Raw genomic sequence first — 25,852 nt, 5'->3', positions numbered from 1 at the left:
TTCCGGGTCGCGCTTTCACTTCCTGTGCAGTCACACAGCTTTCCGTGTTTTCCCCGCCCACCGGCCGTCCTCTCAGCTGTGATAGGTTCCTGGCTGACGCGCCCCCAGCCTGTGACAGTGTCTGCCGTGCAGTCATCGCTTATCGCGGTCAGTACTACGCTGCACTCAGAGCGGGCGGTCGTGCTCTATGGCTGCTCGCTCTAACATGTAGCAGAGCCAGAGGTGTCGCCGCGGGACTTCTCCTGTGGATTACGTCGGAGCTGCAGGGTGTTTGGGGTTAATAAAGTGGTGAAGGAGGAGTGTTTTGTATTTTATTTCAAATAAAGGATTTTTCTCTGTGTCTGTGTTTATTTACTGTCACTTACAGGTTAGTGTGATGCAGGTATCTGACAGACGCCTGTACCATCACAAACCTAGGGTTTAGCAGCAGCTATGTGCCGCTATTAACCCCTGCTATTACCCTGACTGGCACCGCATCACGCCAGCGGGAAGAGCCGGTATCGCACACCGATATGTCGCATCTAACAGATGCGACATACCGGACGGCTGCGGGCTGAGGATATACCAGCCTCCGGCCGGCGTTATCTTGGCTGGATGTGAAGATTAGTTGGACCGCACGTCGTTTTTTTTTTTGTTTTTTTTACTTTCACCGGAATCACAGGTGCGAGGGGCTCTGGCAGCACCCGGCAGCCTCGCACGTGTCACTCCGGGCACTGGATACACAGCACAGATACTGCGCGATGGCTGGGGCTGCAGCCGAGCGCTATAACTGTGCTGCCGAGTGTGTTTACCACCGTGACCGACAGTGCACTGCTTTCCCCGCCCACCGGCCGTCCTGGCGCCTGTGATTGGTTGCAGTTAGCTGACACGCTGCCACTCAGGATGGGAGCGTGTCTTGCTGCAACCAACACACGCCGGTGGGCGGGAAAAACCATGAATATTGAATTGTCGGCTCCGGAAGGTAACAGCATGACCCGGAAGGAGTGTGCCACCATGACAGCGCCTCGGTGAGTATGCCGCGCTCGCTGCTAGCCCCCTAGCCCCTCCACAAACGTTTTTTCTTCATCGTTACTTATGGGAGACCCAGACCATGGGTGTATAGCTTCTGCCTCCGGAGGACACACAAAGTACTACACTAAAAGTGTAGCTCCTCCCTCCGAGCATATACACTCCCCGGATGCAAATCCAACCAATTCAATGCTTTGTGTTCAGGAGGTCACACACACACATGCATCCTCTGATTTTTGATTTTTGATTTCAAAGATTTGGAAGAAAAGCGGGTCCAATCTGGACTCCCGGCATGTCCCTTCTCACCCCACTGTGTCAGCGGTGCTGTTAAGGTTGATGTTACAAGGCTGGAGCCTTCACATGCCGTGCTCCTTCACCATCTTCTGAGGCTCTGGCTTGAAGTGGGAGCCATCACGGTTCTCTCTGCCTTGCAGGAGACCGGTCTCCATCCGCAGCCCTTTCAGGACCCTGACGGACGGAGCGATCATCCCCCCCAGGGACATGGCCCTGCGTCTCACAAGCTAAGTATTGAGACGTTATTCAGGGGTCCCTTGTACATTTATTGAGGGGGGAGTGTGTTTTGTTAACCTTGCTGTGATTTCAGAGATTTCATAGCTTATAGAGATTTCAGGGCTGGAGCCCTTTTCATGCCGCGCTCCTTCACCATCCCCTGAGGCTCTGGCTTGAAGTGAGAGCCATCACGGTTCTCACTGCTTTGCAGGAGACCGGTCTCCATCCGCAGCCCTTTCAGGATCCTGCCGGACGGAGCGATGACCCCCCAGGGACCTGGCACCTGCGTCTCACAAGCTAAGTACTGAGACGTTATTACCACAGAATGTGGTCTTTCCAGGGGTCCCTTGTACTTTATATATTGGGGAGAGTGTGTTATATAACTGTGTAACATTTCCGGCCGGTTCTCCAGTTTTCACTGGAGAACCGCGCCGATGGTGCCTGAACGCTGGCCGCATGTTTAAATCTAGGCCCCGGCTTCGCCTGAGGCCTAGTTTCGATTCTCTACCCCTGCATGTCAGTCAGTGCAGGGGACAGTGTGGCTCAGCCCAGCGGCTGTTCAGCACAGGGAAGGGACACTCCTCACTGAGGACAGATTCCCTCCCCTGTATGCCTCATTTGCCCTCCGTCCTGCTCTCAGAGTAGGCCCCGCCCCCTCTCCTCGCTGCGGACGCCATTTTCTCAGCGTTCTCAATGTCTGCATAACACATTGTGACAAATGGGGGCCTGGGACAGAGCCCCCACTTCTGGGGGATCTGGAGGGCACAGAGATGTGCCTATGTTAAACGGTCTGGCAGCCACAACCTCCGGTTGTGCAGCTGCTTATATACTCTGTTTATATACTCTGCTGGGGGTCATTCTGGACAGAGCCCCCACTTCTGCAGCATGTCTCATATCAGAGCAGGGCTGCAAGGCTGTTCTTAATATGCACTGCATGTAGGCTCGTACTGCCTGTACCGAGCACATAACCACATTGTGATGTCTGCCTAACATAGTGGTGCCGCAGCCTGGAAGCTCATCCCCAGTGGTCCCTCCGGCTGCTCCGGCTCCGGTGGCTGAACCCCCGGCTTGGGTAGAATCCCTCTCTCCAGGGGACAGCTGTCCCGGACACTGCTGAGCATGCATCAGCCCCCTTCTCAGGGCGCTTCTGCTGCTACGGCTCGCTCAGCAAAGCTCACAGAGGATTCTTCATCTGGTCTCAGACCCCGTCCTCCTAAAATGGAGACGCAGGGTCCCCTTTCCCTCCTCGCCCCGCGGCTCTGGTTCACGAGCTGACTCGCAAGACAAGGAGGATGCCTTTACTGGGGGCTCGGACACTCTCCATGTACCCCATTGATCTGTCCGAAAGTAACGCAGATGCTAATGATTTGATTGCGTCCATTATATTTGTACTGGACCTCAATCCGCCTGTATCAGGGGAGCACCCCTCTCTGGCAGAAAAGCATCAGTATACCTTGCCTAAGAAAACAAGGAGTGTGTTCCTTATCCACTCCAGCTTTCAGGTCACTGTGACCAAGCCCAGAGCCTGTCCTGACAGACGCTTCCCAAAGCGTGGTTCTGATGACTGTTTCCCCCTTCCACCAGTGGTGGTCAAGGAGTGGGCTCATTCACCAAGGGTGGACCCTCCGGTGTCTAGACTTCAGCCCGGACAGTTGTATCAGTGGCTGACGGCACCTCTCTAAAGATCCCACTGTCCGCCAGGTTGTCCTTCTGGCCAAATCTGTATATGAGGTGGCAGGGGCCTCGTTCTTCCCATCTTTTGCAGCAGTGCGGGCTCTCAAAGCCATCTCTGCTTCTCGGGAGGAGATGCATTCCCTCACCAGGGACTTTATGCCCGACTTAACTTCCAGGCTTCAGTCTTTTCATCCTATGCCATGTCTGCCATGCTGGAGACTGTCACCGCACTGCGGTGGCCTCGGCTACTTCCCTCGCTATCCGCAGGTTCCTGTGGCTTCGAGAGTGGAAGGCAGATGCTTCTTAAGAAGTTCCTTGCTGGACTCCCTTTTGCTGGGACCAGTCTATTCGGTGAACAACTGGATGAAATTATTAAGGAAGCTTTTGGCAGGAAGAGTACTTCCATGCCACAACCCAGGAAACCTGTCCAGGGCAGGAACCAGTCGAGGTTTCGTTCCTCCGCGCCAGTAACGTCCTTGGTCGGTGGCAGGCTCTTCCTCTTGGGCGACGTGTGGTTTCAACACGTCTTTGATCAGTGGGTGTGGGTTACCATCTCCCACGGCTACAGAATAGAATTCTATCCAGCCCGCCAAACAGATTTTTTCTGTCAACTCCCCCCTGCTCCAAGGCCGCCGCCTTCTCACAGGCCGTGGCATTCTTGCAGGCCAATGGAGTAATTGTACCAGTTCCCGACTGGGAACGGTTCTGAGATTTCTACTCAAATCTCTTCCTAGTCCCCGAAAAGGACGGTGCTTTCCAACCTGGATCTCAAGCTTCTCAACAAGCATGTTCAGGTGCGGCAATTTTGCATGGAATCTCTGCGATCAGTCAATGACCCAAGGAGATTTCTTAGCATCCATCGACATCAGAGATGTCTATCTGCATGTGCCAATCGCAGTTTCACACCAGCGTTGGCTACGTTTTGTAATTGGAGAGGAACATTTCCAATTCGTGGCTCTCCCCTTTGGGTTAGCCACGGCCCCTCGTGTATTCACCAAGGTCAAGGCAGCAGTGGTTGCGGTTCTGCTCCTCCAGGGGTTGGTAGTGATTCCTTACCTGGACGACCTTCTAGTCAGGGCTTCATCCAGTGCAGACTGTCAGCGGAGTGTCTCGCTCACTCTCAGCGGAGTGTCTCGCTCACTCTCAGCGGAGTGTCTCGCTCACTCTCAGCGGAGTGTCTCGCTCACTCTCAGCGGAGTGTCTCGCTCACTCTCAGCGGAGTGTCTCGCTCACTCTCAGCGGAGTGTCTCGCTCACTCTCAGCGGAGTGTCTCGCTCACTCTCAGCGGAGTGTCTCGCTCACTCTCAGCGGAGTGTCTCGCTCACTCTCAGCGGAGTGTCTCGCTCACTCTCAGCGGAGTGTCTCGCTCACTCTCAGCGGAGTGTCTCGCTCACTCTCAGCGGAGTGTCTCGCTCACTCTCAGCGGAGTGTCTCGCTCACTCTCAGCGGAGTGTCTCGCTCACTCTCAGCGGAGTGTCTCGCTCACTCTCAGCGGAGTGTCTCGCTCACTCTCAGCGGAGTGTCTCGCTCACTCTCAGCGGAGTGTCTCGCTCACTCTCGCCACGCTTGCAAGTCCACTCTGACCCCGACCCAGGAACTTACGTACCTAGGGATGCAATTCGAGACTCTGCTGGCACTTGTGAAGCTGCCCTTAGTCAAACAGCAGTCCCTTCATCTGGCGGTTCGCTCTCTGCTGAGGCTCCGCCGTCATCCCATCAGGCACCTCATGCCGGTGCTGGGTCAGATTGTGGCGTCAATGGAAGCGGTTCCCTTTGCCAGTTCCATCTGCGTCCCCTGCAGCTGGACATTCTCCGCTGTTGGGACAAGGGACCTCTTCCTTGCACAGGCTGGTGGCTCTGTCGCCACAGACCAGGAGCTCTCCTTAAGTGGTGGCTTCGGCCTCTCTCTCTCTGTCCCAGGGACGCTCCTTTATGGCCCCGTCCTGGGTGATTCTCACCACGGATGCCAGTCTATCCGGCTGGGGAGCAGTGTTTCTCCACCACCGAGCACAGGGCACTTGGACTCCGTCCGAATCAGTCCTCTCGATCAATGTGCTGGAAGTCAGGGCTGTACTCCTAGGACTCGCAGCCGCCTAGCAATGTTGGAAGTTCAACGTATCCTTCAGTGGACGGAGGACTCCAAGTCCTCCGCAGTCCACATCCCAGGCGTAGAAAACTGGGAGGCAGATTTTCTCAGCCGTCAAACCGTAGACAGCGGCGAGTGGGCCCTGCATCCGGCAGTGTTCCGGTCAATTTAGCAGGCGGGGCACTCCGGAAGTGGATTTAATGGCATCCCGGCACACCAACAAGGTCCCGGTTTACGTGGCTCGCTCCCACGATCCTCAGGCTTTGGCAGCGGACGCGCTGGTTCCAGATTGGTCCCAGTTCCGTCTGGCCTACGTGTTTCCCCCTCTAGCTCTCTTGCTCAGAGTCCTGCGCAAGATCAGAATGGAGGGCCGTCGGGTCGTACTCATCGCCCCAGACTGGCCCAGGCGAGCTTGGTTCCCAGACCTGCTCCGTCTGTCCGTAGAGGTGCTGTGGCATCTCCCGGACCGGCCAGACCTTCTCTCAGACGGTCCGTTTTCCGCCAGAATTCTGCGGCTCTCAGATTAACGGCGTGGCTCTTGAGCCCTGAATCCTTACGGCTTCAGGCATTCCTTCCGAGGTCATCTTCACTATGACTCGGGCTCGGAAGTCTTCCTCGGCCAGGATTTACCACAGGACTTGGAGAATTTTCCTGTCCTGGTGTCGTTCTTCCGGCCATGTTCCTTGGCCGTTTTTCCTTGCCGACCATCCTGTCCTTTCTACAGTCCGGCCTGCAGCTAGGACTGTCCCTCAATTCCCTCAAGGGACAGGTCTCGGCTTTGTCAGCGTTGTTCCAGCGGCGTATCGCCCGGCTGGCCCAGGTGCGCACCTTCATGCAGGGCGCATCTCACATCATTCCGCCTTACCGGCGGTCTCTGGATCCCTGAGACCTTAATCTGGTCCTCATGGCCTTACAGAAACCCCCCTTTGAGCCTCTTAGGGAGGTTTCGTTGTTTCGTCTTTCACAGAAAGTGGTCTTTCTGGTGGCCATAATTTCTCTCAGGAGAGTCTCTGATTTGACTGTGCTCTCTTCGGAGTCACCCTTTTTGTTTTTTTTCACCAAGACAAGGGGGTTCTCCGTCCGACTCCGGGCCTTCTCCCTAAGGTGGTGTCTCCTTTCCACCTTAACCAGGACATTTCATTGTCTTCCCTTCGTTCGGCCCCTGTGCATCGCTTTGAGAAAGCGTTGCATGCTTTAGATTTGGTGCGGACGCTCCGGATCTATGTGTCACGCACCGCTGTTTTTTAGGCGGTGCACCTCTCTTTTTGTGCTGACCACAGGTCAGCGCAAGGGTCTCTCGGCTTCTAAACCGACCCTAGCTCGTTGGATTAGGTCGGCCATATCCGATGCCTACCAATGTTCTCAGGTGCCTCCCCCGCCGGGGATTAAGGCGCACTCGACCAGAGCTGTCGGTGCCTCTTGCGCTACGGCTCAGCAGGTCTGTCAGGCTGCCACTTAGTCTAGTCTGCACACCCTTTCGAAGCACTACCAAGTGCATGCTCATGCTTCGGCAGATGCGAGCTTGGGCAGACGCATCCTTCGGACGGCTGTCGCCCATTCGTGAAGCTAGGTTTGCCTACTTCTCAGTTTCTGTTTATTTCCCACCCATGGACTGCTTTGAGACGTCCCATGGTCTGGGTCTCCCATAAGGAACGATGAAGAAAAAGAGAATTTTGTTTACTTACCGTAAATTCTTTTTCTTATAGTTCCGACATGGGAGACCCAGCACCCTCCCTGTTGCCTGTTGGCAGCTTTCTTGTTCCGTGTGTTTTCACCGGCTGTTGTTGTAGACAGAGGTTCCGGTTATTCCGGGTTTTACTCTATCTCTACTTATGGGTGGATGTCCTCCTTCAGCTTTGGCACTAAACTGGTTGGATTTGTCATCCGGGGAGTGTATATGCTCGGAGGGAGGAGCTACACTTTTAGTGTAGTACTTTGTGTGTCCTCCGGAGGCAGAAGCTATACACCCATGGTCTGGGTCTCCCATGTCGGAACTATAAGAAAAAGAATTTACGGTAAGTAAACAAAATTCTCTTTTTTAACCCTCCGGATTCCGGTCCCCATTGACTTATATGGGCACCGGATTCCGGAGCGGATCGGATTTATTTTTAAGTCTGTTAACGACCCGCCGGCCCCGGATTATTGCCATCCCGCTCAACTCTAGTCGTGATGAATATTGGAATAGTACTCCGCATTCAGTAAGCATTATCCGAGCATGAATAGTTACTATTCGTCCATCTCTAATAAACATTTAGCAAAGCATATTGGCAAAATAATACAATATATTCTGTTTAATCGCCAAATGCACACACCAAAGACATTTTGAACATTAGGCTGCAAAAGACAGTAAAATGTGAAACTCTTAGCAGATAATCTGTCTTCTAGTATTATATAATAGATGCTGGATTATGAAATATATCGTAGATTTGGACATTCCTAGAAAATTTACTTGGATAACAAAATAGACCAGCATAAAGCATTTCTGTAGCTTATGATGATTCTCTTTTGTAAGCCCCCTTAAACAGAATGGCTGTTAGCCAAACAATGGTTTTTCCAGCAGCAATCTCAGCCAGCTCTCCCTGTGTTTTCTATGGGAGAGGCGCTCCTGAAATCAGGCATAATAGATCCTTAAAGGGAACCTGTCACCACTGTTTTGGCCTATAAGCTGCAGCCACCACCACAGGGCTCTTATATACAGCATTCTAACATGCTGTATATAACAGCCCAGGCCGCTGTGCGAACATAAAAAAACACTTAATAATACTTACCTAACGGTTGCGCGGTTGGCCATATGGGCGTCTCCGTTGTCCGGTGCCGGCGCCACCTCTTTCGGACATCTTCGTCCTCCATCTTCTGAAGCCGCGGTGCATGACGCGTCCTCCGTCATACACGCTCGCCGACATTCAGGTCCTGAGCAGGGCAGATCAAAGTATTTTAGTGCGCCTGCGCAGGACCGGCGAGTGTGTATGACGTAGCCACGTCATGCACACAGGCTTCATAAGGGGGACGAAGATGGCCGAAAGAGGAGGCGCTGGCACCGGAGAACGGAGACTGCCATATGGCCAACCACACAACCGTTAGGTAAGTATTATAAAGTGTTTTTTACGTTCTACATAGCGGCCTAGGCTCTTATATACACCATGTTAGAATGCTGTATATAAGAGCCCAGTGGTGGTGGCCGCAGCTTATAGGGCAAAAAAGTGGTGACAGGTTCCCTTTAAGGCTATGTTCACACAGGGCTTTTTTGGTAAGTTTTTGCTGCGTTTTTTAGCTTAAGATTTGCCTTGGTTTTATGCAAATCCATGCTAATAAAAAAGTTTTTTTTTTCCTGACTGTTTTGTCAAATACCTGCATTTTTGGTTAGGTTTTCAAAGAATGAGCATGTCAATTCTTTGTTGCAGATTTGCTGCGTTTTTTCATTGATACAACACATATTGTAGAAAAAAAAAGCAGCAAATCCGCACCAAATCTGCACCAAAAACGCCACTAAAAACGCACCAAAAATGCAAATAACTCAAAGGAGATTTTCTGCCACGAGATCAGGTTTTGGCCAGGAAAAAAACTTACCAAAAAAGCCCTGGGTGAACATGGCCTAAGGCTACGTTCCCACGTTCAAAGATGCTGCGTACTAGACAGTGTCATTCCTCTTGCGGAGATGTGTGTGTGCTCCGCGGGAGAGTGCAGCGTCCATGCCCACGATCATGGTTCTTGGTGCAACAGATCTTCACTGTGTTCTCCCCGCCGAGAACACTCGGGTCTCCACAAGCATACATTGACATGCTGTGGATTGCGAAGCCACACCATATGTCAGTTTACACGGAGAAAAGAAGCACAGTGGGCAGGAGATTTCTATGAATCCCATCCATTGTGCTTGTACTGTACAACGCAGCGTTTTGGACCCAGCAAAATTATGCTGCATCCAAAACGCTGCTAACACTGATCTTGGGAACGTACTCGACCTCTTCCGACAAGCAATTGTCAGGGCTACCATAAATCATGTGATATATGTAATACAAGTGTATTGAACGAGGCTGCGCCCAATAGTCGGGTTATATCCGGGAACATGCATATCACATAATTGTGGTCACAAGACCGGTGACTCCGCACAGCACACAGTGCGTCTGCTAGGAGGATTCACAAGTCTCCAGTCACATAGTGACACATAGAGAGGCTGTAGACTGGTCATGTCAGACCGGACAACTCCTTCAAGTTACTAAGGTCTATACTGGGTCTAAATTAGAAAACGTTATTGGGCTCTGAGCATCCTGTATAAGTAGAAGGGAAGGAAGAATACTGAGGTTTTGTGGTCTATTGGCAGACAGTGATTTGTCTACCAGCTAATTGCCATCAATAATTTACCATCATACTACAGATACTGCTGCTCCTCCTATTTTTTAACAATTCACAAGGCTGCAAAATTAACATTTCTTGATGTATCCTGACCATTGAATACCATAAAACACCTTATCTAAAAACGATTTACATAAAAAACAGTCGTTTTGGAAGTTTATTTTAGGGATTTTATTATTATAAATCAAGATATCAATAGCTTTTCAGGCTTGACCACGGAAATCTGCTGTCGGAGTCGGCACGGCTCATTCTCTGGTGACTGACATTCTGAGTGTAGTCCTCATCCGATAAAGGTACAGATATCAGATACAGCATTTTATCTGCAGGAGATTATCACTACAGGACAAGGTGTCTTGTGCCTCCTAGGATTCCTGATCTGCATAACCCCACCCCCACCACTGAGCAGCTTTCTGTCAATGTACAATGACCACAGAAAGCTGCTACTTAGTGGTGATGGGTGGACCTATACAGGGCTCAGCATTCTGAGCACTGCTATTTCTGCAGCAGAGAAAACTGATGTTTTAAATTTGCCAGCAAGCAGATCAGCAAGTGAGACATCAATGGAATCAGGGCCTCAGCCACTACATCATGCTCTTCTCAGATTACATAGCAAAAACCTGGCAAAGGATTATATTTAAAACCCCTTGCCTCCACAGCCAATTTTTGTTTTTAAGTTTGCATTTTTCCCTACTCTTCTTCCAAGAGCTATCGTGTCCAAAGTCATATGAAGGCTTGTTTTTTTGTAGCTTGGAAAGCATCATCCATTTTACCATACAATGTACTGAAAATGCAGAAACAAATTCCAGGTTGGGGTAAAGTGGTGTTGAATCTACTCTTCCATCATTTTTTTTTTATTGTATTCATTATATGAGTTATTGTTATCTGGAAATCTGATTCTCCAGGGCAGTATGATTATGGCACGCTGCATAGTTGTATGTTTATATTATACTAGCTGTAGTACCCGAGCGTTGCCCAGGACAGTAACTGTCTCTTTGAGTTTCTGTCTGTTTCTGTATATCTGGCTCTGTGTGTCTGTCTGGCTCTGTGTGTCTGGCTGGCTGGCTCTGTGTGTCTGGCTGGCTGGCTCTGTGTGTCTGGCTGGCTGGCTCTGTGTGTCTGGCTGGCTGGCTCTGTGTGTCTGGCTGGCTGGCTGGCTGGCTCTGTTTGTATGGCTGGCTGGCTCTGTGTGTCTGGCTGGCTGGCTGGCTCCCCGTGTCTGGCTGGCTGGCTCCCCGTGTCTGGCTGGCTGGCTCCCCGTGTCTGGCTGGCTGGCTGGCTCCCCGTGTCTGGCTGGCTGGCTCCCCGTGTCTGGCTGGCTGGCTCTGTGTGTCGGCTGGCTGGCTGGCTCCCCGTTTGTCTCTGTCTCTATCTGTCTCCTCACCGACATCATATTACCTCACACTTAAGCTTCTTATACTAACAATTTATTTTGTTCCTATAGCAACCACTTACAGCTCTTATTAATAATCTAATAGCAGCTCCATTGACTTGGAGGCAGGGATTTTGGAGAGTAACTGTAAAGTGCAGGGTTAAATTTTTCTGTCCAAACATAGTCTATGACATTCCCTGAGTCATATGGGGTGTCTGTGCAAAATTTCATGATTGTAAATGTGACGGTGCGGATTCCTTTAACAGACATACACACACACACATACACTCAGCTTTATTTATTAATTATTTTTTACATTTTTTTTCTTCTTTTAAGTGGTCAAATACAAATTTGTAAGTTTTTGTAAAAATAAAATGATTTATGTCACCATATTTTAAGAACCATAATGTTTTAATTTTTCAATAGAGCTGTGTAAGGGTTGGTTTTTGTGCTTGGAAAGCTGACTGTTTTAGTAACACCAAATTGTGTTGTATACAGTTTTTTTTAATAATTTTTTTTTTTTTTTATAGAGGGGTGGTGATTGAAAAATCTTAAATTGAACCTGTCATGTAATTTATGTGTTCTAACCTAGTAGCAGGGGCTCTAGCCCAATGGGCATCGCATTGCCCTGTGGGCGTTTGCATGTTTTCTGTGGTATCACGTCCTGATGCTTCTTGAGATTCCGCGCATGCGCACTTACCATTCCTGCAGCCTTCTTTTCTGGGTTCTTGCTTCTCGGCTTCAGACGTGCACTGCACATGCTCAGAAGACTCCTGCGGTTCCAGTCGTGTAGTGTGCGTCTGAAGATGAGAAGCAAGAACAGGCTGCGGGAATGGGAAGTGCGCATGCACGGGATCTCCAGGAGATGATGTTGAGGTTGCTAAAGTAAGTCCATGGTATCACACCCACAGGGGTTTGATACCACGGAAAACATACAAGCGCCCACAGGGTGATGTGACGCTCATGGGGCTAGAGACCCTGCTCATTTATATACAGAACACATAAGTAATAAAACATATTTTTATACATTCACATTACACATTATTACAACACAGGGATTGGTAGGAAGGAGTTAATAGGCCACACATCACACTGCTACTAGGTTAGAGCACATAAATTACATGACAGGTTCCCATTTAAGGCGTTGTACACTACTTTTACATTGATGGACTATCCGTAGGATAGGTCCGCAATGTCAGATTGGCCGGGATCCAACACCCGGCACCCCCGCTGATCAGCTGTACTCTGTGCTGGCGATAGCAGCAGGCAGCTGGAAATGCTCAGTTCCAGAGCTGCTCCAACTTCTGATAGCCACTGCTGGCTACTGCACATCCGCCTCCTATTCATATCAATAGGAGGCAAATGGGCAGTACCTGGACACGGCCATTATCAGAAGACTGAGCAGCTCCGGATCCGAGTATTGCCTGCTGCCGCCGTCGGCACCAATAACAGCTGATCGGCGGAAGTGGCAGGTGTCAGACCCCAGCCGATCTGACCTTGCTGACCTAGCCTAAGGATAGGCCATCAACGTAAAAGTAGGGGACAATCTCTTAAAGCTTTATGGGATTTGAGCCTGCTATCATCTGATACCTTATACTATTTACTGCAATACAATAGGAGCTTTCCTACAAAGCTCAGTTCAAGGCTAAGCTTCATAGGAGTACGAATATGGCAGAGACCGGTGCGTTCAACAGCAATCGGAGGTCATCGTCTTGGAGCTTCTGCTTTTAGAGATAGATAACCTAGTCATCTACCACCTGCAGAGGGCGCTCTGCTCCTGAAACCCTTCCATACATGCTCATGTACATATACTTCATCTTGTACCCAGTTATTAAAGTTACCATAGAAATGAGTATCTTGCCTACCTGCCTGCTGTGATGACATCTTGCCCCGTCCATCATTTTTATAATACCGCCACTGGATTTTTTTACTTCCTTGCCCTGTTTTATATGACGTTTCTTGTCTTCTTTATATTTTGTAATATTAGTTTTATTCTGAAGCTTCTCTTTAAATCAGAAAAACAAAGATGAGATGAGCCCGTTCCCCTAAGTAGCGTTGTTTATTCCTGCCGCTATGACTTGTCTATTAGGTCCATGCAGCGATAACTTTCCCTGGAGTTCAGTCTCCGCTCATTAAGCTCAGTGAAATAATTAGTTGCTCAAGTAATGTTCTTGCAGGAAATGTGTGCATTAAATTAAAATATGGCAGGATCTGAATAACGTAGTTTTCCGCGCTCCGCACAACATCTGTGCGTTGTGCGGTTTTCCTGGGCATACAGTGATCTCCTAGTCAGGATCTTTCTCTGAATGTATGCCCTTTAACTTCTAAGTTCAGAACTTCGTCCGTGGAGGTCTGCATGGGTGGGAGTCTTGAGATTGATGCCAACGTCTCAAAAAATACATTCACTTAGGTGAATGACTGACACTTTGTAGCATTGTGTTCCACTCAAAGACGGAATCATTCCCACCTCATGTACATGAACAGCCATTTAGGCTATGCTCACACATTGCTTTTTTGCTGTATATTTTTCTGCTCTTGGCAGTAAAAAAGCTGCTTATAGGTTTAGCGCCGGCGACTCTGCAGAGACCACTCACTCACCGCACTCCTCACCGCACTCCCCTAGCTATCGATGTGTGCTGCTGCCTCCTTCCCCTCCTGGGCCCTGTACATGCAGCATCGGGTTCCCCGAAGTGCACCTAAGGCACGCATGCGCGATTGCACACTGGGTCCTCCTCTTAAAGGGCTGATGTGCTATTTCCAGGAAATGCCTCTCAGCCTATGGCTGATAGGCACAGTTTATTTAAGGCATCCTCCCATTAGGGAAGGTGCCTGTGCAACGCCTCTAGTTAGTCAGTCTCCATTCTGCTACCTAGCTAGTTGTCAGGTCCTGAGCTTCTGTACTGTTATCCCTGTGTCTGTCTCCAGTACCTGCCTTCCCATACCTGTCTATCCCTGCTGTGCCCACTATTCCTGTCCGTACCCACCCGGCCAACCTGCCTCAGTTACCCTGCCTGTACCCGTCTATTCCAGAATTCGTCACCTGTCTTTGGAGTCAGCTGCCCTGGGAGTGGTACCTGGTGTCTGCCTCATGATGGTCGCTTAGTTAAACCCCTCACACTAAAGGGTAAGCCCAGGTCCCCCCTATGGTCCGGTAGTCTCGCTCGCTGCCTCTACACCGGCCATGAGCGTTAAAATAGGGAACATTTGTCTACAGTATATGTTTAATAAAATTAGTTTTATTCACCAAGAGTGCAGTAAAAACACATGATTGCCTTTTCACGCTTCTTCATTGATTGGTATGGTCAAAAAACGCAAAAAAAATTAAAGAAGTTGTCCAGTTACCAAAACTGATTTTTTTTTTTCTGATAAATCTTGCTAATATGTGCCCCTCAACACATCTATTATGTTTTTTCAGCAAAATTACCTTTCATTGTGCACTAGCAGCACACGGTCATTGCTGGCTCCAGCTCTGATGGGGTTAATCTCTCCTCTGACTTCCTGTGTTCAGTTCCTACAAGTCCCAGAATTCTTTGTGGCTCTAGGGCGGTGTCTAGCTTATCTAACACACCCATTGTGTCTAATACACCCACTCTGCTCTCCACCCAAACCCTCCTCCCTGCCTCTTCCCAGTGGATGTGCACTGAGAGAAATCACAGAGACAGCAGCAGCTCTGCACAGCCAGGGGAAGAAAGTGTGTGTGTGCGTATATACAGTGTGTGTGCGTATATACAGTGTGTGTGTGTGTGTGTGTGTGTACAGAAATTATGATTATTAGTCTGCGCAACATGTGAAAAAAATAATTTGGGGAAAAAAAGTGACGGGGTGATGAGATTGCTTTTTTCCCTCTTGCCTAGTCTGTGTGTCGTCCGTATCATCCGCAAACCGCATATGACCGGATCCTGTGGATTAAATGTGCAGCGCATGCAACCGTTATTTTACCGGATCCTTCTGCAGTGGGACACAGAATTTATCGGCCGGCGCTGGAGTCAGCTGCCTCCTGATCTCACAGCCCGCACACGCTGCAATGGTTGCAGGTGGGCTCATTCACATGACCGTTCCGTTTGTCCTGGTCAGTTCCTGTTTTTTTGCGGCCCCACGGACAGGACCATCTTTTCAATGTCTTTTGTGTAGGATCGGATGGTACACGGTAGCACTTCCATGTGCATCCGATCCCACAAAAAAAAACCACATCGGATGCCGTATGTCTGCTCCGTTATTATGTAACATGTCCAATTCTGTTCCGTAATAACGAACCGTGACTCAATACAAGTCAATGGGTCCGCAAAATTCCCGGAAGCAACACGGAAGCACTTCCATGTGACTTCCGCTGGGTGCTCGTGCAGTCAGTGTCCCGCTCCAGCCCCATCCACGCGGCTGCCCGCTCAGCAGTGTCAGCAGCGGCCCGCACTACAGTGTCAGCAGCCGCGGGGATGACCAGCCCTACCGTCAAGAGGTTAGTAATTTCATTACCTATGGTGATGAAGTCCTGCCCTCCTGACGTCAGCGGTCGTCACTGCCTTCTATGCCCGCCGCTTGTCACATCACCTCTCGCTGTCGACCCAAGACTGTGACTAGTGGTGACGTCACGGGCCGCTCGCGATACTTAGTTTGTGAAGGCGGCGGTCATTGAACTCGGTGACAGCGCTGCTGTCAGGAGTTCAGCGATCATCGCAGGTAATATACCTCGCTAACCTCCTGATAGCAGCACTTGTCATGCCCTGCAGTGACCTGGGCTGACCTATTGATGTTAGCTCAGGTCACTGCACGGCTCTCCCAGCAAATAGGGAACATTCTGTTCGTCATTAACTGGGACATTGATTATGGTATGGATCATCGTGGGACCCCCTTGGATTACACCAGACCTGGATTTGTTTTTCTTTCTAATAAATTGGTGAAAGAGGGAATGTGTTGGGGAGTGTTTTTTCAAATAAAAATGTGTTTGTTGTCTTTTTTTTTTTTATTACTTCCTGGGTTGTTGTCGGATATCTGATACACGCCTGACATCACTAACTCCAGGGCTTGATGCCAGGTGACATTACACATCTGGTATTAACCCCATATATTACCCCGTTTGCCACCGCACCAGGGCAACGGGATGAGCTGGCGCGAAGCGCCAGGATTGGCACGTCTAATAGATGCGCTAGTTCTGGGGCGGCTGCAGCCTGCTATTTTTAGGCTGGGGAGTGTCCAATAACTGTGAACCTCCCTAGTCTGAGAATACCAGACCACAGCTGTCCGCTTTACCTTGGCTGGTGATCCAATTTTGGGGGACCCCGTGTTTTTTGTTTTAAATTATTTATTTAATGTAAAATAACAGCGTGGGGTGCCCTCTGTTTTGGATTACCAGCCAAGGTGAAGCTGCCAGCTGTGGTTTGCAGGCTGCAGCCGTTTGCTTTACCCTAGCTGGCTACAAAAGATAGGGGAACCTCATGTCATTTTTTTTTTATTATTTATTTATTTTTTGGCTAAATACAAGTCTAAGCACCCCTTAGTGCCACATGAAAGTCACAAAAGGGTGCCAGCTTAGAATATGCAGGGGGTAAGACATTATATATGTATTTCTTATCTATCTATCTATCTATTCATTCATTCATTCATTCATCCCTCTATCCCTCTGTCTCTATATCTATCTATTCATCTCTATATCTACTCATCTATTTATCTTTCTTGCTGCTTCCATTTTTTGCGGTCCGCAAAAAAAACGGAAGGCATGCAGATGTCACACGGATGCCACTAGGATGCATCCATGAAAAAAAAGGACCGTTTTTTGTGGCACGCACAAACGGAACGGTCATGTGAATGTAGCCTTAACAGCAATCGCTGCCTGCTGCCGGTCACATGTGACCGTGTGTGGGCTGTGTGTACAGGAGTTCAGCTGAGTTCAGATCAGCTGACTCAAGTGTCGGCCGATTAGGCTGGGGCCACACGGGGATTACTGCGATCCCCTCGCATTACACTCGGCTCACGCTCAGTACAGCAGAGCTGAGTGTCATGCGTGTGTTCCTGCGACTGAGGTCCGACTCTGCGAGCAGACCTCAGCAGCGGGGGCGGACCGGCACTCGAGGGGTGGGCCAGCACTGAGGAGGGGTGGGAGGGATTTCTCTCCCTCTCTCCTCCGTAGTCCACCGATGTACCGCAAGTGCAGTGTGATTTTTCTCTCACCACATACACTTGAATGGGTAAAAGAGAGAGTCTTGCATTACAGTGGCAGCATGCTGCGATTGTTTTCTCGGTCCAATTATGGCGGAGAAAATAATCGCTCATGTGTGCTGACACAGGCTAATATTGGTCCGAGTGGAATGCGATGTTTGATCGCACTCCACTCGCACTGTTTTTCTCGCCGTGTGGCTTAGACCTTACTTGTTCTATGTCCCCCTGCATCCATCGCAACGTGTGCAGGCTGGAGTTCAGCTGAGTTCAGATCAGCTGACTCCAGTGCTGGACTGAACTCTGCTGACCTCACAGCCCGTACACGCTGCAATGGATGCAGGGGTACACAGAACAAGTAATTGGCAGACACTGCAGTCATCTGATTACTTGGGTTGAATTGAGCAGTAAAATGCTCTGGTGCTCGATGGGCGAAGCCCATGTCGATTTTTTTTTTTTTTTTTTAAAAAATTCATTAAAAATAAAAAAAAAAATCACATTGTTTGTGGGCTTCCGCTGCATTTTCTATTGTTACGGGTAACCCAAGCAGCTACTGGCTGCTAACCCCCGCTGCTTGGTGTTACTTTCACTGGCAATAGAAATCCAGGGAAGCATTTTTTTTTTTATAAAGGTTTTTGCCTGAAAACGTTTTTAAAAAAATTACGTGGGCTTCGCAATATTTTTGTATGCTAGCCAGGTACAGCACGCAGCTACGGGCTGCCCCCAACCCCCGGCTGTGAACCAAAAATATAGAGAAGCCCTTTTTTTTTTTTTATTTCATGAAATAATTAAAAAAAAAATGACATGGGCTTCGCCGAATTTTTGAGTCCAGCCAGGTACAACTAGGCAGCTGGGGATTGGAATCCGCAGTGAAGGGTGCCCAAACTTTCTGGGCCCCCCGCTGCGAATTGCAGTCCACAGCCACCCCAGAAAATGGCGCTTTCATAGAAGCGCCATCTTCTGGCGCTGTATCCAACTCTTCCAGTGGCCCTGGTGGCAGGTGGCAGGCTGGGTAATAAGGGGTTAATACCAGCTATGTTTTACCAGCTGGTATAAAGCCCGAGATTCTTAATGTCAGGCCAAGTTTGACCTGGCCATTAAGAATCTCCAATAAAGGGTTTAAAAAAAAAAAGACCACACAGAGAAAAATACTTTATTAGAAATAAATACACAAACACAGTAGGGACTCCATGTTTATTACTCCCTCTCACCCCTCCACGATGGAGAGATTTCTGTACTGACCATGCCAGGAGAGAAAGAGGGAAAAGAGAGAGAGCGAGGGGGGGAGGAAAAGAAAGCGAGGAGGGGAGGAAAAGAGCGCGGGGGGGAGGAAAAGAGAGCGCGGGGGGAGGAAAAGAGAGCGCGGGGGGGAGGAAAAGAGAGCGCGGGGGGGAGGGAAAGAGAGCGAGGTGGGAGGAAAAGAGAGCGAGGGGGGGAAGAGAGCGAGGGGGGGAAGAGAGCGAGGGGGGGGAAGAGAGCGAGGGGGGAGAGAGCGAGGGGGGAGAGCGCGAGGGGGGGAAGAGAGCGAGGGGGGGGGGGAGAGCGAGGGAAAAGAGAGGGGAGAGGAAAGAGGGATAAGAGGGGGGCAGAGGGGAGGTGGAGAAGAGTGGGGGGAGAGAAGAGAGTGGGGAAAGAACGGGGGGGGGGGGCAGAGGTGCTCTGTCACCAACTGTCTCCACTCTGTGACTTATGGTGCAGGTGACAGAGAGCAGACAGTTGGTCCCATGCAGCAAGACAGATGGCAGAGCACAGCGGTGACATGCCTGTCAGTGTCTTGCTGCTGGGAAGAGCACATGATCACACTGCCCGACACCGGACGCTCTCCTGACATCGCAGCAGAGCGGGTGGGTGGACAGTGTGCTCACATACTTACGTGCAGGGGGGGATTCAGCTGAAGAACCCCCCCCCCCCCTGTACTGCACACTGGCGCCTCGTGCCTCTCCATCTGCAGGGCTCTAGCCGGCTCCACACTGACGTCCTCCGGCTCCTCCCCTCGATACTGGGCTGTGATGTGCGGTAGTTACCGCCCACAGCCCTGTCACTCAATCTGAGTGGTGCCAGCCTCCTCTGACGTACCCGACGAGTTTGAGAGCCCGGAAATGCCGGGACGTCAGAGGATGCTGGCGGCCACAGCTCCAGGGGGTCATGTGACAGGCACTGAGCGTGCAGGATTGCGCCGCTCAGTGCCAGAACTGGAAACAGAAGCCAATGGAGAAAACGCCTAGAAAGGTAAGTAGAACTCCTACAGAAAATAAAAAAAATGGGTGAACCACCCCTTTAAATCTGATAGCCTTTGCTGGGTACTATAAAAAGCAGCTTTTTATTTTGCATAAAAGAGCTGCAAAGAAATCTAGCATGTGAACAAAGCCTTAAGGGGTTTTCTCACAATGATCCCTCCATTTTGCATGTCCCTTTATCAGCCAGACTGCAGAGCTGCTACATAATAGGAGGGTGACCTGCTCTGACGATATGTCATATGGTCAAGCTGCCGCTTTTCATGGATATATGACTGCTTTTCTTAAAGGAACCTCTGACACTTTTTTTACTGCTGAAACTAGTGGTGAGGCTGTGTAAGTCGTCAAACAATAATAAAAATAGTACATGGTTTGTAGTAATTTGTGTTGCGCATGTTCGGCACTGCATGAGCATTGGGGCGCTCGGGTTCTCGTTGAGCTCAACCATGTATCCAGGTGCTCAGATGTTTAGTCTGTGAAACAATGACCACAACATACAAGCTTGCTTGACTACATGATGTGAGCAGGCACCCCAGGGAGAGCCAGTCACAGTCTCTGAATGGTCTCCACTGGAGGTAAAGCAACGTTTTCAGATTTAGTGTGTCAAAAGAAAAAACACCATGCCTATTCCCGGAAATGCTCTATTTATGGCTGGCTGTATGTGAGCGGAGAACCAAACTGCCCCATCATTCACTTCCATTGTATTTGTTACTCAAGTTGAGCACTTTCAGAGCGTCAGACCTGCTCGACTCGAGGACTGAGCAATCGAGCATTTTAGTGCTCACCCATCTTTAGTAGTAATCCAATATGCCATAGCTGTGAAATCGAGCTGCTGCCTCGAGCAAGTTAGGCTGGAAGTGCCTTTTGGGAGTGTCCCTGTTCATTGCCATGCCCATTTCCAATGCACTACCGGCAAATTTACATGTGGCTTCAAAGCTTGATTTCTCAGCACTGCCACATCCAATCTGTATCAAACATGTATCATTTTTATTGTTTTACTAGGACCTATACAGTCACACCAGTAGTTTCAGTAGTAAAATCGTCCTAACTGGTTCCCTTTAAAACAGGGCTGTGGAGTCTGAGTCATACAGTCTTGAGTCGGAGCTCATTTTGGTGGAGTCGGTATAAAATGCTCCGACTCCTAAAATATATAATAACTTGGGGAGAGTAGTGCAATGCAGAATGTGCTGAATATTTTTTCATAGGAATTTGGGAAACTTATGAAATGTCCTATATATGGCTGTTCTATTCCTGATCTAAGGCTGCATTCACACACAGCGTTTTTGGTGCGTTTTTTGAGGATACGTTTGTTAGCTGCAAAAGCAGATCAGCTTTTTAAAAAAACGCATCACCTGAAAGGTTTTTGAGCTCATAAATAATGCTTTCAATAGCAAAAGCAGATTAGAAAAAGGCCACACAAGCTGACTGCTCATTCTTTGTGAGGATCCTCACAAAACGCTGTGTCTGAATGTCATGTCTTGAAACCCATTGCCTTTGCTGGATGCCAGAGTCACTGCATTTCACTGAATTATTTTGCCATCAATGTTCGATATGTTTGTGTCAAGAAAGAAATTGTTACCAAGACACTGGCAGTAACAGATAGTAAAGCTCATCACACCAGGCAGTTTCTCCAGACCTTAGTGGAAAAAGTTCTGCAAGATTAGGAACGCAAAAAAGAACAGGTTCTTGCCATTGTAATGGACAATGCTTCAAACATAAGTACAATTAAACTGATGAAAGAGAGGAATGAACAACAGCTAGAAGAAAATTTAGGATTCAGTAATGTGTGAGATGGAGCCACAGTGCTGTTCATGTAACTGAGGAACAAACAGATATTACTACAGAAGAACAGCAAAATGATACTTTAGGGTGAGATGATCTTGTTGAAGCTGCTTCAAAACACTTTCATATTCATCACATGCGCTGTGTTGTACACACGCTGCAGCTGGTAATAAGAGAGAGTCTGCAAGAGAGATCCCGATTTCACACATCCGGCTTTTCGCCGGTTTGGTGGCTGCAGCACACTCCAATACAGTGTATACAGTACAGTGGCAGCGCGACAAACGCCGGTCACATGCTGTCATGTGACCGGAAGTTGCAGTGCTGCCACTGTACTGTATCGTACTGTGCTGGCGTGCGCCGCATCTGCCAAACCGGCGACAAGCCGGATGTGTGAAACTGGGCAGACATGCTGGAAATCTGATTGGAAAAGTGAGGAAATTGGTTATTGCCGCCAGAACCCCCTAAATTGATTCCAACTTGAAGAGACGTGCTGGGAAAGGGGCAATTGTTGATCAAGCCACTCGGTGAGGCAGCACTTATTTAATGACTGAGCGATTGCTTGAACTAAAATCGTTTCTTATAGATATGGTGAACCCTCAAGTAACCTTAAATGAAGGTCAATGGACACAGGTGGCTGAATTGAAGGAATGGCTTAATCACCCCTTTACCGTGACTAAAAAATTACAAGCTGATGATTTAACTCCTGGCATTTTCATAAGGGAGTGGAAGAACTTGCTATTTTGCCTGTCCCAAAGAGGAGGTTTAATCACAGATGGAATTTCTGCTTCAATGAAATGGAGAGAGACACAGCTATTGGAAAATAGAATTCTTCTGGCAGCTGTTTATGTGGACCCAAGTCATCATATACTGCTTGATGATCAACAGCTTACTAAAGGAAAAGAAGCTTTGAGTGAGGTAGCAGTTAGGATGAGCAGCTACAGGACTGCCAGGCGCAAGAGGACTTGGGTCCTGACAGTGCTACTGCTGCCATATCTTCATCCTCATGAGATGAGGAGTTTAACTTTGACAAGTATTTGGATGACATGGAGCAGCAAAGCGTTGCCGCAAGGAAAGATTTCATTCTGTCTCCTATAGCAAGAAGATTGACCAGATTTCAGCAACATTTTTCACTTGTTTTCAAACAAATAGAAAAATTCAACCGTTCATCAAAACTGACTGTGCATGGGGCAATTCCTTTATACCCGGAAATTGTTAGAGATGTTGCCCATGTGGTTACGGCTTTGCCTACAACCCAAGTTACTGTAGAGAGGTTGTTCTCTAGCCTTAAAATTATTAGGTCAGATTTGAGGTCATCTGCGAAGGAGGATCTGATGGGGGCAATTCTATGTCTTAGAACAAATTCATGGCCTGCACAAATGTTATTTACTATTTTTTTTGTTGAAAACTGTTTTTTACCACTTACATAGTGTATTACATAGTTTTATATATAACATATGTAAGTGGCAAAAAAAAAGTCGGAGTCGGTGCAAGGGAAATTGAGGAGTCTGAGTCGAAGGTTTGGCTTACCCACTCCACAGCCCTGCTTTAAAATACAGTTTGTCATCATGGCCATTTCTCTGTACAACATGAAGAGTGGGTGAGATGATCATTGCAGTCATTCCTCCACTTTTTCATTACACATCTTAGGGTACTTTCACACTTGCGTTATTTTCCTTCCGTTACAATCCGCCCTTTTGGGAAACAGCGGAATCCGTTAACGGATTCCGCTGTTTCCCATAGACTTGTATGGTTGACGGATTGTACCAAAAGGAGCTGCGTTGCTTCCGCTGGGCGACGCTCCGTTGCTTCCGCCCAGCGGGAGGAACGCAGCATGTAACGTTATTTTGAGCAGCGGAATCCTCTGGATTTCACTGCGCATGCTCTTTTTTTTTTTTTTTTTTTTTTAAATCAAACTTTATTTTGGCTCGCGGTGGCCGAACGTTCAGCTGAGCGCCCGGCCGTCGGCAAGCGACAGCGCTCAGCTGAATGACCGGCCACCAGCATGCCCGGCCGCCGGCAAGTCACAGCGCTCAGCTGAGCGCCCGCCCGCCGGCATGCCCGGGCGCCGGCAAGTGACAGCGATCAGCTGATCACCCGGCGGCCGGCTGCAGGGAGCGATCAGCTGATCACCCGGCGGCCGGCTGCAGGGAGCGATCAGCTGATCACCCGGCGGCCGGCTGCAGGGAGCGATCAGCTGATCACCCGGCGGCCGGGAGCGATCAGCTGATCACCCGGCGGCCGGGAGCGATCAGCTGATCACCCGGCAGCCGGCTGCAGGGAGCGATCAGCTGATCACCCGGCAGCCGGGAGCGATCAGCTGATCACCCGGCGGGCGGGAGCGATCAGCTGATCACCCGGCGGCCGGCTACTGGGAGCAATCAGCTGATCACCCAGCGGCCGGCTGCAGGGAACGATCAGCTGATCGTTCACTATAGTCTGCCGCTGGTAAAACCGGGAAAAAAAAAAAAAAAAATCAAAACGAATTGCGTTGTTTTGCAGCATCCGTTGCATCCGTTGTGTCACTATATGCAACACATCCGTTGCATCCGTTACACAACGCAATGCAACGGATACCGTTCAACGCAAGTGTGAAAGTAGCCTTATTTCCTGTGTCTGTTATAAGCATACACAATAGAAATGCTGCTGTTTGCATGTTTCCATCGGTGTATGCTAAAAATGTTTTTGTGGTTTTTTTTCTTGGTCCTGAGGTATACAATTGCCATTAGCATCATTGGGTAATTTTGGAAAGTGCTTCCTCAGTGTAATTCGTGGATCACCATGGCTTTTATACAGATTGTTTAGAGAGCAGATGATAAAACAGCGTGAACTTCTGTATTTAGGGGATCTTGCTGATCTGAGATTAATTTGATTTATAACATCGGGGCTGTGGTAGACACAAGGCTCCTTAATGATAATATACTGCAGCATGCGGAGGGGGGGCAGAACGGCCGCATTGTGGAAAGGCAATTATCCAGATAACGGCTCGCCACGGATGACAATACTTTAACTTTGAAGAAAACATTATCATATTGAATATTTACCGGCTTCACATCCGCGCATTCTTCCGATATAAATATTTATGTCCATGGGATCCTGAATTCTTCTTGGCCTGAAAATCCATATCTCGCTTTAGACCTTGATGACAGCTTTACAGCGTAATGACAAAGCTCAGTAATATTGCTCCATGGTGGTCATTATTCGTAAAGATTTTGACAGCATTATATCTTAAATACTCAAAGTGGAATAATGAAATATACTGATCTGTAGTTTACTGCGACAGTGACTCAAACGTTGGAAATCGTGCCTCCAAAATCTGTACAACTGTATAGGACCCTGTGTGTGACCAATACAGACAGATAATATTTTGAACCCTATTACAGAAAAATATACAAAACACTGATTTCATTGAATTGGAGATGTCCAGGTTCCCCCCTGACTGATGATATCAGGGGAGATGAGCATCGGGGACTTTGATTGTAAATTAATTATCCACTAAACTCACTTACTTGTTACGGTCATGTCTCTGCTGTAGTGTAGTGATAGGTTGCGGGCCAAAGTCTCCTTGAGACTCTGCAGATTAAATGTATTCCCTTTCCTTTGGGGAGGAGAGGGTTAATGTTAGTATTCCTTGCCAGCAAGCATTCTCATTACCTTCCCAGGTGTTTCTAGTTTGGACCACTCCCTATATATACCCTCTGCTCCCAGTAGAGGGTGGCAGTTATTCTCTTACTCATTTGGATGCTTGGCCTGGAGGTGGAAGGAGCTGGTAGAGCCCTGTCTGCAAATTGTTGTGTAGGCAGCAATCTGTTGTTGTCTTTCTTGCCCTTGGTGTTTTATTAGTGCAGCGGTGGGGCTTGCATCCCTCACCTGCCAGCTCACTAGCCAGGGCTGTTACATAGTCTGCCAGCATCTCAGATATCCTGTTCAGTGACAGGTGCGGAACCAGTATAGGGACAGCCAGGAGTGTAGGGTACAGGTGCAGGAAGGTGGTGTCCCATCTTCCCCCTCCTTAGTGCTAAGGCCCACCATTGTAAAGTGTCCTCAGTGTACCCCTTGTATTGTAGAGTGTGATGCTGTGCACCATACTTTCCGTTGTCACTCGCGTGTGACATACCTAGACTTCATCCATTGGTTGGCACCGCTGCCAGTGTTCCCTGCCGGGACTATCGTTGCCGCTTCCTTCCTGCAGGGTACGTTTTGTAACCCCTGCAGCCAGTGGCTGATTGCTTGCAGCAGGTACGTGATCCCCGAGCCAAAAGAGAGAACTAGGAGACGGTCTCTTCCGGCTCAGATGTAACATCACTTCTGCGGCCAATCGGTGGCCACTGTTTTTGTTTTTTGTTTTTTTATTTCAACAACCATAGGTGTGAATATAAAATCTAAAAATATAATTGACAACCCCTTTAACGATCTGATCTATTAGATTTCCTGGCAGATGAGATGTTGGGCAGCAGCTTACGCTGCGCTCTCTGTAAAGAGCCCACGCAAACTCGTAGTGTTCAGGATGTCGCACCACTCACGTGAAATATCTCAAACATGACAGAGAGCTGCTTTTTTGATTGAGGCCAAAATGGCCATAGCTGAAGCAGATTGTCGTAGGTCCAGTAGGTCAGCAAACAGCTGATTTTAGAGAGGGCTCTTACTTTTGGCTACAAAGTTGGTGGCTGTGCGGGAAAAGGTGAACAGAGCTGTC

The 25,852-nt window shown here is 48.9% G+C and overlaps 1 protein-coding gene across 1 annotated transcript in view; it reads left to right on the top strand.

Moving 5' to 3' along the window:
- The window catches only part of CWC22 (CWC22 spliceosome associated protein), a 220,920-nt gene that overhangs the window by 188,387 nt on the left and 6,681 nt on the right, over positions 1-25,852 (top strand). The gene's annotated exons all lie outside the window — the stretch shown is intronic.

Source organism: Anomaloglossus baeobatrachus, chromosome 7 (assembly GCF_048569485.1).
Source record: "Anomaloglossus baeobatrachus isolate aAnoBae1 chromosome 7, aAnoBae1.hap1, whole genome shotgun sequence".
Lineage (NCBI taxonomy): Eukaryota > Metazoa > Chordata > Amphibia > Anura > Aromobatidae > Anomaloglossus > Anomaloglossus baeobatrachus.
The sequence above is the reverse complement of the archived record's forward strand: the minus strand, read 5'-3'. Positions and strand labels throughout refer to the sequence as shown.